This window comes from Rhipicephalus microplus, unplaced genomic scaffold, assembly GCF_043290135.1.
Source record: "Rhipicephalus microplus isolate Deutch F79 unplaced genomic scaffold, USDA_Rmic scaffold_31, whole genome shotgun sequence".
Classification (NCBI taxonomy): domain Eukaryota; kingdom Metazoa; phylum Arthropoda; class Arachnida; order Ixodida; family Ixodidae; genus Rhipicephalus; species Rhipicephalus microplus.
In genome coordinates this window covers 418,990-431,497 of record NW_027464604.1, presented here as the reverse complement: position 1 = coordinate 431,497, position 12,508 = coordinate 418,990, and the positions used below count along the sequence as shown (strand labels likewise).

The following is a 12,508-nucleotide window of genomic DNA, read 5'->3' as shown; positions in this document are numbered from 1 at the left end:
GTCGTAGCCACAGACTATCTCACCCGTTATGCTGAAACTGACTCTCTATACAGTGCGACAGCTGCCGAAGTCGCCAAGTTCTTTGTGAACAACATAGTGCTCAGACATGGTGCGCCAATCGTCGTTATTACGGATCGGGGCACCGCATTTACTGCAGACCTAATGCAATGCCTGATGCGCATGACAAATACCGATCACAGAAGAACAACGGCGTATCACCCTCAGTCAAATGGCTTAACCAAACGCCTCAACAGAACTCTGACCGACATGCTATCAATGTATGTTGATGTTGAACATAAACAGTGGGACGAAATATTACCCTACGTAACATTCGCATATAATACAGCCGTTCAAGAAACAACCCACGTTGCCCCTTTCGAACTAGTATTCGGCCGAAGAGTGACCACCCCGCTGGATGCTATGTTACCACTACAGGACGAAAGCAGCTATCCACCTGACTTAGATGACTTCTTGCAAAGAGCCGAAGAAGCACGGCAAATGGCAAGATACCGAATACGCCACCAACAGCACGTCGATTCTAGTCGCTACAACAAGCGACGCAGTGACACATTTTATCATCCCGGTGACAAAGTGTGGATATGGATACCAGTGCGCCGCCGCGGACTCTCTGAAAAGCTTCTTTGCCGATACTTCGGCCCTTATGAAGTACTCAACCGTATCAGCAACGTCACTTATGAAGTTAGGTCCGCTGGACACGTGAGTTCAAGACGCCGCAATCCCACGGAAGTGGTCCACGTAGTCCGCATGAAGCCCTATCATGACAGATCGTCGAAAAACGAGTGAGAGTGCGCGTGTATCTTTTCACTGTCTTAAGCATCGGGACGATGCGTCTGAGGAGGGGGGCAATGCTGCGACAGGTTCACCACATTCAAGTAGCCTGCCACAATCATCGTCACCAGCACCAGCAAGACCCGGCTCGGCTGGCATGCGCCACGCGTTCGGACGTTCAACAACGAGGAAGAGGAAGTTAGTCAGATCTGTGCCACTCGGCTACTCGAACTTGACGACCATAGTTTTTAGAATCGTGGGCACAAGTTCGCCCTAATAAAGACGCTTGTTTTTTTAACCTGTCGGCGTCAGCATCGCTACAATATATATAAGCTCGGTATTTTAACGGACATTTGTAGTTCGTAGTTTTCACAGAAATCTACAAGTTGTTGGGTGGCCGTGTTCGTCCCTTTAAACTCCTTCCAATTTTATCTATTTGACGACAGCCTTCGTAAGCGGCTTCGACCAGACAGAACAGGCCACCAGCGCGCATTTTTCTGGTGATATGCTGAGACCTTGTTTTAACAAGTAGTTGGCAATCATAGTTGCTGCTTTTTGAAGCCGGGAACGTATCTGAGGACGTGTGACTGCCGAAGTCCAGACACAGATGTGGTCTGCTTATATTGAGATTTTAATGGTGCTTGCAAAGTATTCAGCAAGGCCAATTAGTGCAAGATTGAATAGCGTCGGGCTAAAAACTCCGCCTTCAGGAACACCCTTGGAAGTATAGCGTCACGTAGTTTGGCCATCTTCTGTTAACACGAAGAAAATTAAGACGTGCAATAGGTAGGCTTGCTTTAGGTGCTCACGGGAACACACCAAATCAGGGAATACAAGGTGATATGGGATAGACATCATTTGAGGGCAAGGAAGCTAGCAGCAAGATAAAGTTTGAGAAGCGATTGAAAGAAATGGGGAGGAGCGTTGGGCTAGGGAAGTTTTCAGCTACTTGTACATGAAGAATGTCGATACAAAACGGACAAAGCTAACCAGAAAATTGACTGGTAAATACTTGGAAAACAGCAGGGGGCCAACTTTAAAAAAATTATCGGTTGAAAAGAACACTCTAAGCCAAAACGGAGCAACAGGGGTATAGGGGTTGCTCCTTTCAGGGAGCAATTGCATTGCCACTCCCATTACTCTCCTAAAAGGAGTAACTGCAGAGGGAGGAACCGTTGCTCTCCTTTCAGTTCCTCCTTCGGGGGATGAACAGTTACTCCCTCCAGTTCCTCCCTGCAGACCAACAGTTACTCCCACCAGTTGCTCCCTGCCGACCAACCAGTTACTCCCACCAGTTGCTCTTCTAAGAGCAACAGTTACTCTTTACCATTCCTCCCACGTGTTCGCAGTTACTCTCTGAAAACCAACTGCACATGCTTCCAGTTACTCCTTGGGGAAATGAGTATTTATCTCGAGTATGCTTGTCACACGCTTAACACATGGCGAGAGCTCCTTGGAAGAGCACTGCTTGGGTGCTTCTAACACAAAAAGTGGACAATATTGAAAGGAAAATAAATGCTTTATTGTTCTTTTTATGAGGCAACGTGTGACCACAAGTAAAAGTAGACTTCGCCACACCACAGCCAGCACTAAACAAACACCATAATACATCAAAGGTTTTCTGCGTCATCCGTGGAAAAACAATCTTGAATTTCTAGCATAGGGCAGTCTGTGTCATCATTGGTGAGAGAAGGGCAACTTCTCCAATTCTGAAGAACTCAAGTTTCGCAGCTGGTGTTTCCATCAGGCTAGGGCAGCAGAACGTCACCGCAGGCATATGTGAAGCATCTCATTGCTGCAAGAAAAAAAATAGAAGTGTGAGGTTAAACATGCCAGAATCAATTCATAACAATGAGACACACACTGCAGCAGCGCTTACATTCTAGGATGTCTACTGCAGAACGAAATGTGAAAAAAAGAAAGGTTCGGCCAAACGTTACTTGGCAAGCCATATAAATGCTGATGTGGTAGACGCTCTTCACATGATGTCTCAGACAGCAATATTCTGGAAGAAAATGTGCAGCACCTCAACAAGGCATATTTGTAGCAGTTAAAGATACCCTTAGGTTCAGTTAACTTGTTTCCTATACACAGCTGAGTGACATTTCTATGAGCCCATTCACCAATGGGCATTCTAAATGAGGTCATGTGTGTGGCAAATAACACGTACTGTCCGCTCACGTTAAAATACTTATTTAGCTCGTGCACATAGTTGCTCTCGATTCTACTGTTCTATCATACGCTGCTGCGTCTTGAATTGTGCAATACCTGTAGGCACAAGCCAAGCATGCAAAGCCTGCTTGAAAGCAACCATTTGCAGAGGCTACATGATAATCTTCAGTATATTTCTTTGTACCTGACGCAAACGGCTGGACAAAACTATAGACAAATAAATGTAGACCGTGCTACCTTCAAAAAATGCTTTAAATTTAGAAAACTAGGGTGCATTTGTTCACTCGGTTGACGAGTCACAGCCACGAGATATGTAAACGAAGCAATATATCTTGAGGCATGCACAGATATTCTGATTCTTTGTTTGACAGTGTCACAGATAGCTTGCCAATACATATATATTTGAGAGCAACAAGATATGTGAAGCTTTTATTAGTTCAACGTCTTGTTGGTTCACAGCCAAACAGGTTACTGCTTGTTAGACAAATTGGAATAAGCACACCATGGTTTCCAAAAAAAAAAAGCATTATTAGAAGTTAGCTCCCGGTGTGAATGTCTGCCTATTTATTTTGTACTGCCTTCTACATGTGCCACAAAGACATTTGTTGAGGATGTGCGACCAGTCAAGCCAAGAAGATCGCATACTTGGTCAATGTGATGGAAATACAAACATTAGAAACACTGCCACCTCTAGTAAGAGCATAACACTTCAGTATCTTGGACTAGCAAAGAGGTGCACAAGAAAGTTAAGCCCACTCTTGCGGAACTTTGAACGCGAATATTTCAGAGTGGGGGAGGTCAACATGCTGTGGCACTTTTAAACCCACGAAACATCTGCAGAAAACAGGGTAAAGGCAAGTCAAGAAACGCTGTTATGAAGGCCTGCGCATGGACAGCTTTGTGAATCTAGGCCCAAGTGTTATGCTTTGTGCAAGCCAAAATCCATGTAAATAGGGAAAGCATACTTTTAGGAGTACCAGCGTAAACAAATCTTGGCAGTTGGCTTTTTAGTACAAACAGCAATCCCTGCAATGAAAACATAAACATTTTATCTTAACGGTAACAGTGTTAGCACACACACGGGCCAGCGGAGCCATGTCGAATTGTCAGTGCCAGTGTAACCATGTGGCATAATGAACTACTCTGTGGCCAACACATGCACAGTTTGCCCCTAAAAAGCGATGCTTTCATATACGTAGTACAAAAAGTCTGCACTTACCAAAATTCACTTGCTTTCTGTACTTTAGCATCGTTGGGAGCATCTTTATCTGCATTATAACCAAATTTGTGTCATATCCCTGAAAAAAAAAGTAAAAGACATGCATCAAATATTGTTTCATTTGGTAGCAGTGAAGACAGGTTAAGAACAGCCAAGTGGGAATCAGCCTAATTATGTGCATGCGGCAAATCCCAAACGGCGTTATTGAGGTTGTCGAAATTTTCGTCGATTGGTATTAACGTCGATATGTGACTTCAACGACATGCCAAGTTTTCATAGCGCATAAAGATTTCATGATGCAGAATAATGACAGCGCTAACGAGAACATACAGCATTTATGATTGTCTTTTACAATATTCAGTTTCGCTAAGGTTTTGCATCACTAAAGAAATCTGAAAGATTTGGGTCATTCCTCCTCCAATTGTTCTGTCAATATGTAAACTGCTCGCTTGATGGTGCGCTTATAAAAATAGTAGGTTCAGCGCAGAGGCGAAGCAAGTGACGCAGTGATGTGGGCAGATTTTTTTTTTTTAGGCGTGCGGGGAGGGGGGGGGGGGGGTCCGCTTATCTGAATAGGCCGGGCAAGCGAATATGGTCGTCAATTTGGGCTCCCTACGCCCGGCCTAAAAAAATTCTGTGCGCAACCACCTGCCTATGCCAGTGAAGTGATGCGACAATGATTTGTTCACTTACTGATTTACATACACTTTACATCTCTAAAAAATGCGGCCCAAGGCCCCAACACTCAGCCGTTAACATTACATAAAGCCAATGGTAGAAAAGTGCCAGTATGAGTGCAGCTACAACCCCGCCCCAATGTTTTTTCAAGCGAGGTAGTGTTGCGGAAATGAACTTTTAACTGCAAAAGTACACTGGCACTGCAGTGGTGACAGGGGAAGCAAGAGGGTATGCAGGCTGTAATAGAGGTAATTTAGTCCGATACGGCTAGCAATGGATACGGTGAATAAGAGCAAATCATTTCTCTTTCAATAGCGCAACCACTCAACAATGTATTGTAAGAGCATTAAATGTTGCTGGAAATGCCACTCACCTGCACGCTGATGCATGCACAGTCCTTTGTCCGACGAGCGAACAGGCTTGCAGATAGCTGAAGACGTGTTTACGATGTGTTTGTTCGACCCAGCAGCAAAATCCACAACTACTTCGCGCTCCATAAAGATAAATATACACTAACCTTCATCACGAATAAGTAGAAACGCAAATCTGCGACACACACACACGATCAAAACATAGCTCACAAGCGCGCACGTCCATGTGCTCGCCAACCACAGACCATATGAAAATGAGTTAGTAGTGCGAACGCGAACCTAGTTGCGCCGAAAAAAAAAAAAAACGTCGAGCAGTGGCAGCACAGGCGTCAGCGCAATAATTTCAGTGTGTTCTCCTAATACATTTATATAAAAAAAAACTGAGGTACACTAAAACTCATAAATAACTATAAAAAGTTGATTGTAAGTTTTATTTAGTGCTAGTGAACATAAACACTGAATAAAAATTAGTTTGTAATTTACATCGTTTGCTACGCTAGCGCCACACTTCTCGTGCGGGCGCAGATGGCACAGACTTGTCATTCTGCCCTCAAACTACACGGTGAAGCGTGCTACTAAGTGTATGGCCGATGAGAAGCGCGTCTGGGTCCGCTTTTTTTTTTTTCTTCTCCGACATATCTGGGCGGGGGGGGGGGGGGGGGGGCTTCTTATGCACGTGTTTTGGTGCTTGATCGACTTTGACGCCCTTACTTCGCGGACGAACGGCGTGTCTAGGCTTTTTTTATCGTTGTTTTGCACGTGTTTCGGCGTTCGGTCCGCTTTGACGTGCCAACTCTCCATTCTGCTGCTGCGTGTGTTAGGTATTTGCCGTACTGTATTCTCAGGCCTTCTGTGTTCAGCCAGCGCTGCTATCTTATTATCTACGGATGCTAAAATAAATCACTGTTTTGGTTTGGTGAAGTTTGGCACACAGAACAAACAACAATCTGGCCCATGAATATCAATGTGGGCGGCATGCATATTTGTGTGCGGTGTCCTGCCGGGGAGTAACCGTCGCGTGACGAGAGCATTTACAGCGGTTCCTCCTTCCGTTGCTCCCTTACAAACTTAAGATGAATACAGTTGCTCCCCCATTCTCGAACAAGTCGGCCATCTTGTTCCGCTTGGTCTTTTCGGAGAGTAACAGTCGGTCTGAAGGAGTAAAAACAGCCGTTGCTCCCATTTTGGCCATTTTTGGCTTAGAGTGAAGGTGAAGGAAGCCGAGACCGATATGTGGAGAATTGGCATGATTAAGAAGTCCGCACTAGAGATTTATCGAACTTTTAAGCAGGAAATTGCCAAGGCAAAGATCAATGATAATACTCGGGGTAGTTTTCTACTGTTTGAGACCAGGAAGGGAGTATTGCGAACCAAGACATATCAGGCCAAATGTGAAAGGTTCAGGTCGCTTCACTCCGAGCGAGAGAGAAGAAGCAGGAAGAAGCTTGATTCCAGCCCCGTTTGCCTCGTTCGGTGCCTCGTTCGGTGGAACTACCTGGTGTCGTTAGCTAGCAGATTTTATTCCGGTGCTTCCTGACTGCTTCAAGGGCACTTTCGGGCTTCCTCCTGTGGGGGAGCGGCCGGATCGGGCGGTGCTGTTAAGCCTATTAACCTGATGTCTCTTTCCTCTCTCGGCCAGGGATATTCTGCCTGGTCGGCTTCCCTTCCTAACAGTGATTCGCTACTCGATCTATTTTTGCGCAGTGGTCTGAAGAGCAGTCCTGTGGCCCTGGTTTCAACCAACAGCGAGTCTCTTTGCATGAAAAACCAGAAACTAATTCAGGAAGAACTCCGGAAGATTTCCGATCATTACGAAATGATTACTGAGTTGCGTCAATTTGGGCGTGGAGGCATCCTGTGCTGCTCGCCGGACCAGGCCTGCATCACAGATCTTCAAAATGCACAACGTTTGCCTCAAATCCGGTGAGCTGCTGCGTACCTGCCCATTTGGCCTGTGTGAAGGGACTGGTTCGAGGAGTGGACATGAGCCTTACACCACCCAAAATACTTGAAATGTTTGCGGCCGCAGGAGCAGTCTCTGTATTTCGATGCTCGCGTAACGTTGAGAACAAAAAGGTCCCCACAGAATCAGTGATTGTGACTTTCGTCGGCAGGGCTCGACCAACCGAAATTAAGGCATGGCCACTAATTTATCGTGTAGGTGCACTATCCCCTCGTCCACTTCAGTGCAAAAAATGCTGGAGGTATGGGCATACCATCAAGGAATGTAGATCGGATGTGAGGTGTCGCACATATTCTGACCAACATAAACCCGACGAATGTTCAACTCAAGAGGTGAGATGCTGTCTATGCAGAGGAAATCACGCGGCTGACGATGAAAGTTGCCCCATGAGGACATGTGAGTTGCAACTTCTAGAGGTCATCGAACAACAACGATGCTCCCGGCGTGAGGCCCGATCTATTCTTTCTGAGCGCTCACGTGGCTATGCCTCCGTTGCCAACCGGGCAAACCAGATGCTTGAGTCATCGTTGCCTGATTTAATAACATCAACGGTGGAAAAGGCCATGACGAAACTTATGGAATCTCTATTCGTGAGCCTAACGGAGTCATTGGCACAAATAGTGAGCACTCAGTTGAATCAAATATTGCAGGGAGGTAACCAACCTACCGTGCCCCCTTCACCAGTTAAGGTTACTGATATTCTATCGCAACCAGGCCCTTCGAAGTCAAAGCCAGACACGCCGAACACTGGCCGTAGAATAATTAAGCCTCTTGTACAGGACCTAGATTGGAGCTCGGACTCCGATTCTCATGTCTCACAACCAGAACAAATGGACTCTGACTCGAGAAATATGAAACGACGTGCTTCTCCTAAGCACAACGGTCCTCAATTAGTCCCAAATCAAGAAATAAGAGATATCAGAAGAAAAATCCAGTAAAAAAAGATTTTTTAAAAGATAGCATCTTAGAGAAAGCAGTGAGTGCTGCTGGTATCTCTTCAAAATAGGGTATTTAAAAGTACTACAGTGGAATTGCCGCTCCATTTTTTCAGCAGCCACAGACTTACTTCAACTTTGCGATAATTACTCCCCTGATATTGTTGCTTTACAAGAAACTTGGCTTGCAGAAAATAAGTATTTTAGGATTAAAGATTACCGCACATTTCGTCTAGACCGCCCAACTCGGGGTGGAGGTTTGGCAATATTTATCTCATCTAAAATCGCACATAGAGCTAAAATTATTTATCAGTCATTGGCTACAGAAAGCGAGATTTTAGCAATAAGCATTACTATTCCTGGGTTCCTCTCATTCTCATTTATTAATGCTTATTTTCCTGAGGGTGTTCTAAATTCTTCCGTCCTAGATACTGCAGTTCAATATTGCCAAAAAGATATTGTATTAGTAGGTGACTTCAATTCTCATCATATATCTTGGGGTTTTAAAACTGATCTGAATGGCAAACGTTTATGGGATTGGGTGAACAATAATAACTTTATATGCATAAACACAAAAACTCCTACTTTTATGTGTAATCAGTCCTTCTCGGTACTCGATCTCACTTTTTCTAACGCTAACCTCTCCATCTTATCATGGTCTGCGATTAACTCGGGAACAAGTAGTGACCATATGCCAATATTGTTCGTGGTGGTATGTCCAACAACCTCCAAGAATAGATCTACCGTAACACATGTAAATTTTAATACTTTCGAGAAATCCTTAAGAGGCGCTTTATCTAACCAAACGAATGATGCAGAACTAGACGCGATCAGAATTAGCGACATTTTAAAAGAGTCGTTAAATAAATCAAAATTCACCATTGAAAGCGCTAAACCGTCTACCAACCCTTGGTGGAATGCGGACTGTTCGCGGGCTTATAGGCTAAGAAAGGCTGCATGGAAAAAATTAATCTTCAACGAGTGTCCCAGGAACTAGAGTGATTATAAGTATGCAGCCGCTATTTTTAAGAGAACCATCGCTAATGCGAAGGACAAATTTAACAATGACCGATGTGAGTTCCTGTCAAAGCCGGTCAATAGAAAAGCACTTGTTCGCTTTCTGAGAACTAAGAAAGTTCTTCCGGTACAAAGAAATATAGAATCTGTAGTATCATCACGAGTTGAACTGAAGGCCCTTCTAGAAGATATTGCTCAGGGCCTAGAAAGTCGCTTTACGACACTTCTCTCATACCAAGCCCAGTCCCCCCAAAGGGCTGAGGATTTTGAAGAGGTTACGCCTGCAGAATTAGCAAACGTAGTCAAACCCCATTCGGCTCCTGGTCCTGATGGCATGACGACATCGGTGATAAAATCTGTGCATAAAATATACCCACTTGGCCTACTCGAAATCATTAATCACTCACTTAGAAGCTCTTGGATGCCACCTGATTGGAGAATGACAAAGGTGATTGCATTATTAAAAAAAGCAAGGCGCTGGGTTTACCTTAGATAATATCAGGCCCATGTCACTTACATCGAACCTAGTAAAACTAGTTGAAAGAATTTTATATAGACGTATAGATCGATGGTTGTCAGAAAAACTGACACTGAGCCCATGTCAGATTGGATTCAGGCGTGGTTGCTCCATTTGGTGTGCGCACGTGGATCTCGAAAGCAGAATTCAACTTGCTCGATATCAGAAACAATACTCCGCTTAGGTAACCTTAGATATCACAAAAGCCTATGATAGCGTGGAGCATGTTAAACTGCTAGATTCACTTCAGAATTTAGGACTGCCTCAATACTTCGTGGCCTGGATCCATGCTTTCTTAGGTGATATAGAATTTTACTGCTCGCAATCTGGTGTCAACTCTTCAGTATACAGGCAAACGAGAGGTATACCGCAAGGATCAGTACTATCGCCATTATTATTTATTGCTCTACTATGTTCCATTCCCATTCAGCAAGATGTACAGGTCTATGTGTATGCCGATGATATTGCATTTTTTGCTGCGTCGGCGGACATTCACACACTGTACCTGATTCTGCAGACATACATGAATAGTCTGGAAACGTGGCTGGAGGATATCAACCTATGCCTCAATACAAACAAAAGTACAATCACAGTTTTCGCACAAAATGCCCCAGTGCGAATTTCACTAACGTACCGACAGGACACCATACCTCAGGTTGAGTCAGTTAGGTACTTGGGGGTAACCTACACCGAAACACTAAACTGGAGTCCCCACATAGTAAACATGGCCGCTAAAGGAGCACGTGCCGTAGGGATGCTGCGCAGGCTCAGTAATTATCGTGCCGGTTTGCGTAGAGACGTGCTCATTATGATATATTGCATGTACATTCGACCGATACTAGAATTCGGCTGTGTTTTGTTTTCTGGCGCTCCGGCCTATAAAGTTCGACCACTGATTCTGCTAGAAAGCGAATCTTTACGCTTATGCCTAGGGCTACACAAATATGTTGCCAACAATATCCTATACGAAGAATCCCGCCTGCCTTCTCTTATCAAAAGATTTCATATTCTAACAGTACGTACATTCCTTAAAATCTATGCATCACCTCAGCTGAGGGCACAGTATGTGTTCATTAGCCAGCAGACCTCATTCTTCAACCACCAATGACCTAAATTAAGGTATCCTCAAGTAATATGTACTCAGAAACTTTTGAAGCCCTTAAGAGTTAACCTTGTGCTCAACACTGTAGATGCAATTAGGATAGAATTTGTCGATATATATCCCAAGAATGCAAAAAATTTACCATATCAGTATATAAATGGCATTTTGGAAGATCATTTGGCCAATCTAGAAACATTCATTGTGATAGCGACTGACGCTTCGGTTTATGGAGAGAAGGCTGGTGTAGGAATCGTATCATCCTCACTAGATTGGGCTTTCTCAATTTGATTACCTGACTTTACACCTATTTACCAAGCTGAACTACTGGCAATAGTCCTTGCATTGCGTAAAGTGCCGCAAGATCTATCAGCGGCGATTATTATAACAGACTGTCTCTCGGTCTGTACTGCCTTAAGCTCACCAACTTTTTCGCGTACCTTATAAACTTTTTTACTCGCTCATTCCTACACATGTGCGACTCGTCCGACTAGTTTGGGTGCCAGGCCATAGAGGATTAGCTCTGAATGAGCATGCAGATGCACTAGCTGTATCTTCCCTTGATTGTCCTGTTTTACCTATTTTGCCTACTTCTGAATATATCACAGCAGCAAGTTTTGATAAACGCACAACGGCCAATAACTTTGAAAAATCCCCTTTGTTCGTATCAGACTTCACACAGCTAAAGTTCCCTTGGAAGAACAAGTGGTGGTCATCAAGGAAGGAAGAAATAGTAATTACCAGGCCAGTAATTACCAGTCCCCTCATTGAACTTTTACCTTCACAGGTCGGGTCTGGCACACTCGCCTTTGTGCCTTTATTGTAATGAGAGGGAATCTTTGGAGCACTTCTTTTTGTCATGCCGAAAATTGAAAACTCAAAGGAAAAATCTACTAGAACCCATACGAAAGTTGGGCTTAAACTTGACACTTCCGGTGATCCTTTCATTTGGCGCGGTCGCATTTGGATTCAGCCACAGGAGGGTTTTTACCGCTGTTACAAATTTCTTACGAGAATCAAAAAGAATGGGCTACTAAAAATAGGTAACTTCAGTTGATTTATGTATAACTTTTTTTCTTTTTTGTATGTTTATGTTTTTTTCAAGGTTCTTTTTTTTAAATTTAACACCTATATTAACTAATTAATGCAACCCTCTCTTTCAAGAAGTGAATTAATTTAAAAAGCAAGGCACCGTCCCATTTATGGCCTATCCCCCTAGGTGGGTTGCGCCAAGGTGTTGAGGAACCAACCAACGAACCAACCAAATGCGAAGGGGTGCACACGGTATGCAGTGTGTGTGGAGAGGAAGAAGAAACTGCCCAACACTTGATAATGTTCTGTAAAGGGCTTCACCCTATAGTTAAGGATGATGGCGCAGAGTTTTTCAAAACACTGGGGTTTAGGGAAGGGAGGGCAAAATAGGCTTTAAGCGGGTAGACTTAACTGGAAGGAGGTTATCCGATTGGTGGCTAAAGTTAAGGCACGAGTGAAAATTAATTCCTTTACTGCAAAGTACGAATCCTCAACTCCACTATATTAAGGAAAAAAATAGTTATTGTAATGGTTAGTTCACTGAGTATTACGGCTAGGTGGCGTTAGCCGCCGCCCGATCTAAAGGGTACAACGATGACGATAGTAATAGCGCGAGAACAAAACGACGACACAGAGACAAGAAGGACACAAAAGACACGAGCGTGTCTTTCGAGTCCTTCTTGTCTCTGTGTCGTCGTTTTGTTCTCGCGCTATAA

General features: G+C 44.1%; 1 long non-coding RNA gene across 1 annotated transcript; it reads right to left on the bottom strand.

The window, feature by feature from the left end:
• Nucleotides 1-2,289: 2,289 nt before the first annotated feature.
• LOC142786761 (uncharacterized) lies at nt 2,290-5,541 on the bottom strand. The gene is made up of 3 exons (XR_012889148.1): nt 5,232-5,541; nt 4,181-4,259; nt 2,290-2,584 (listed from the first exon to the last, which is right to left on the bottom strand). It is a non-coding gene; the product is annotated as an uncharacterized LOC142786761 (long non-coding RNA).
• Between the last annotated feature and the right edge of the window lie 6,967 nt (nt 5,542-12,508).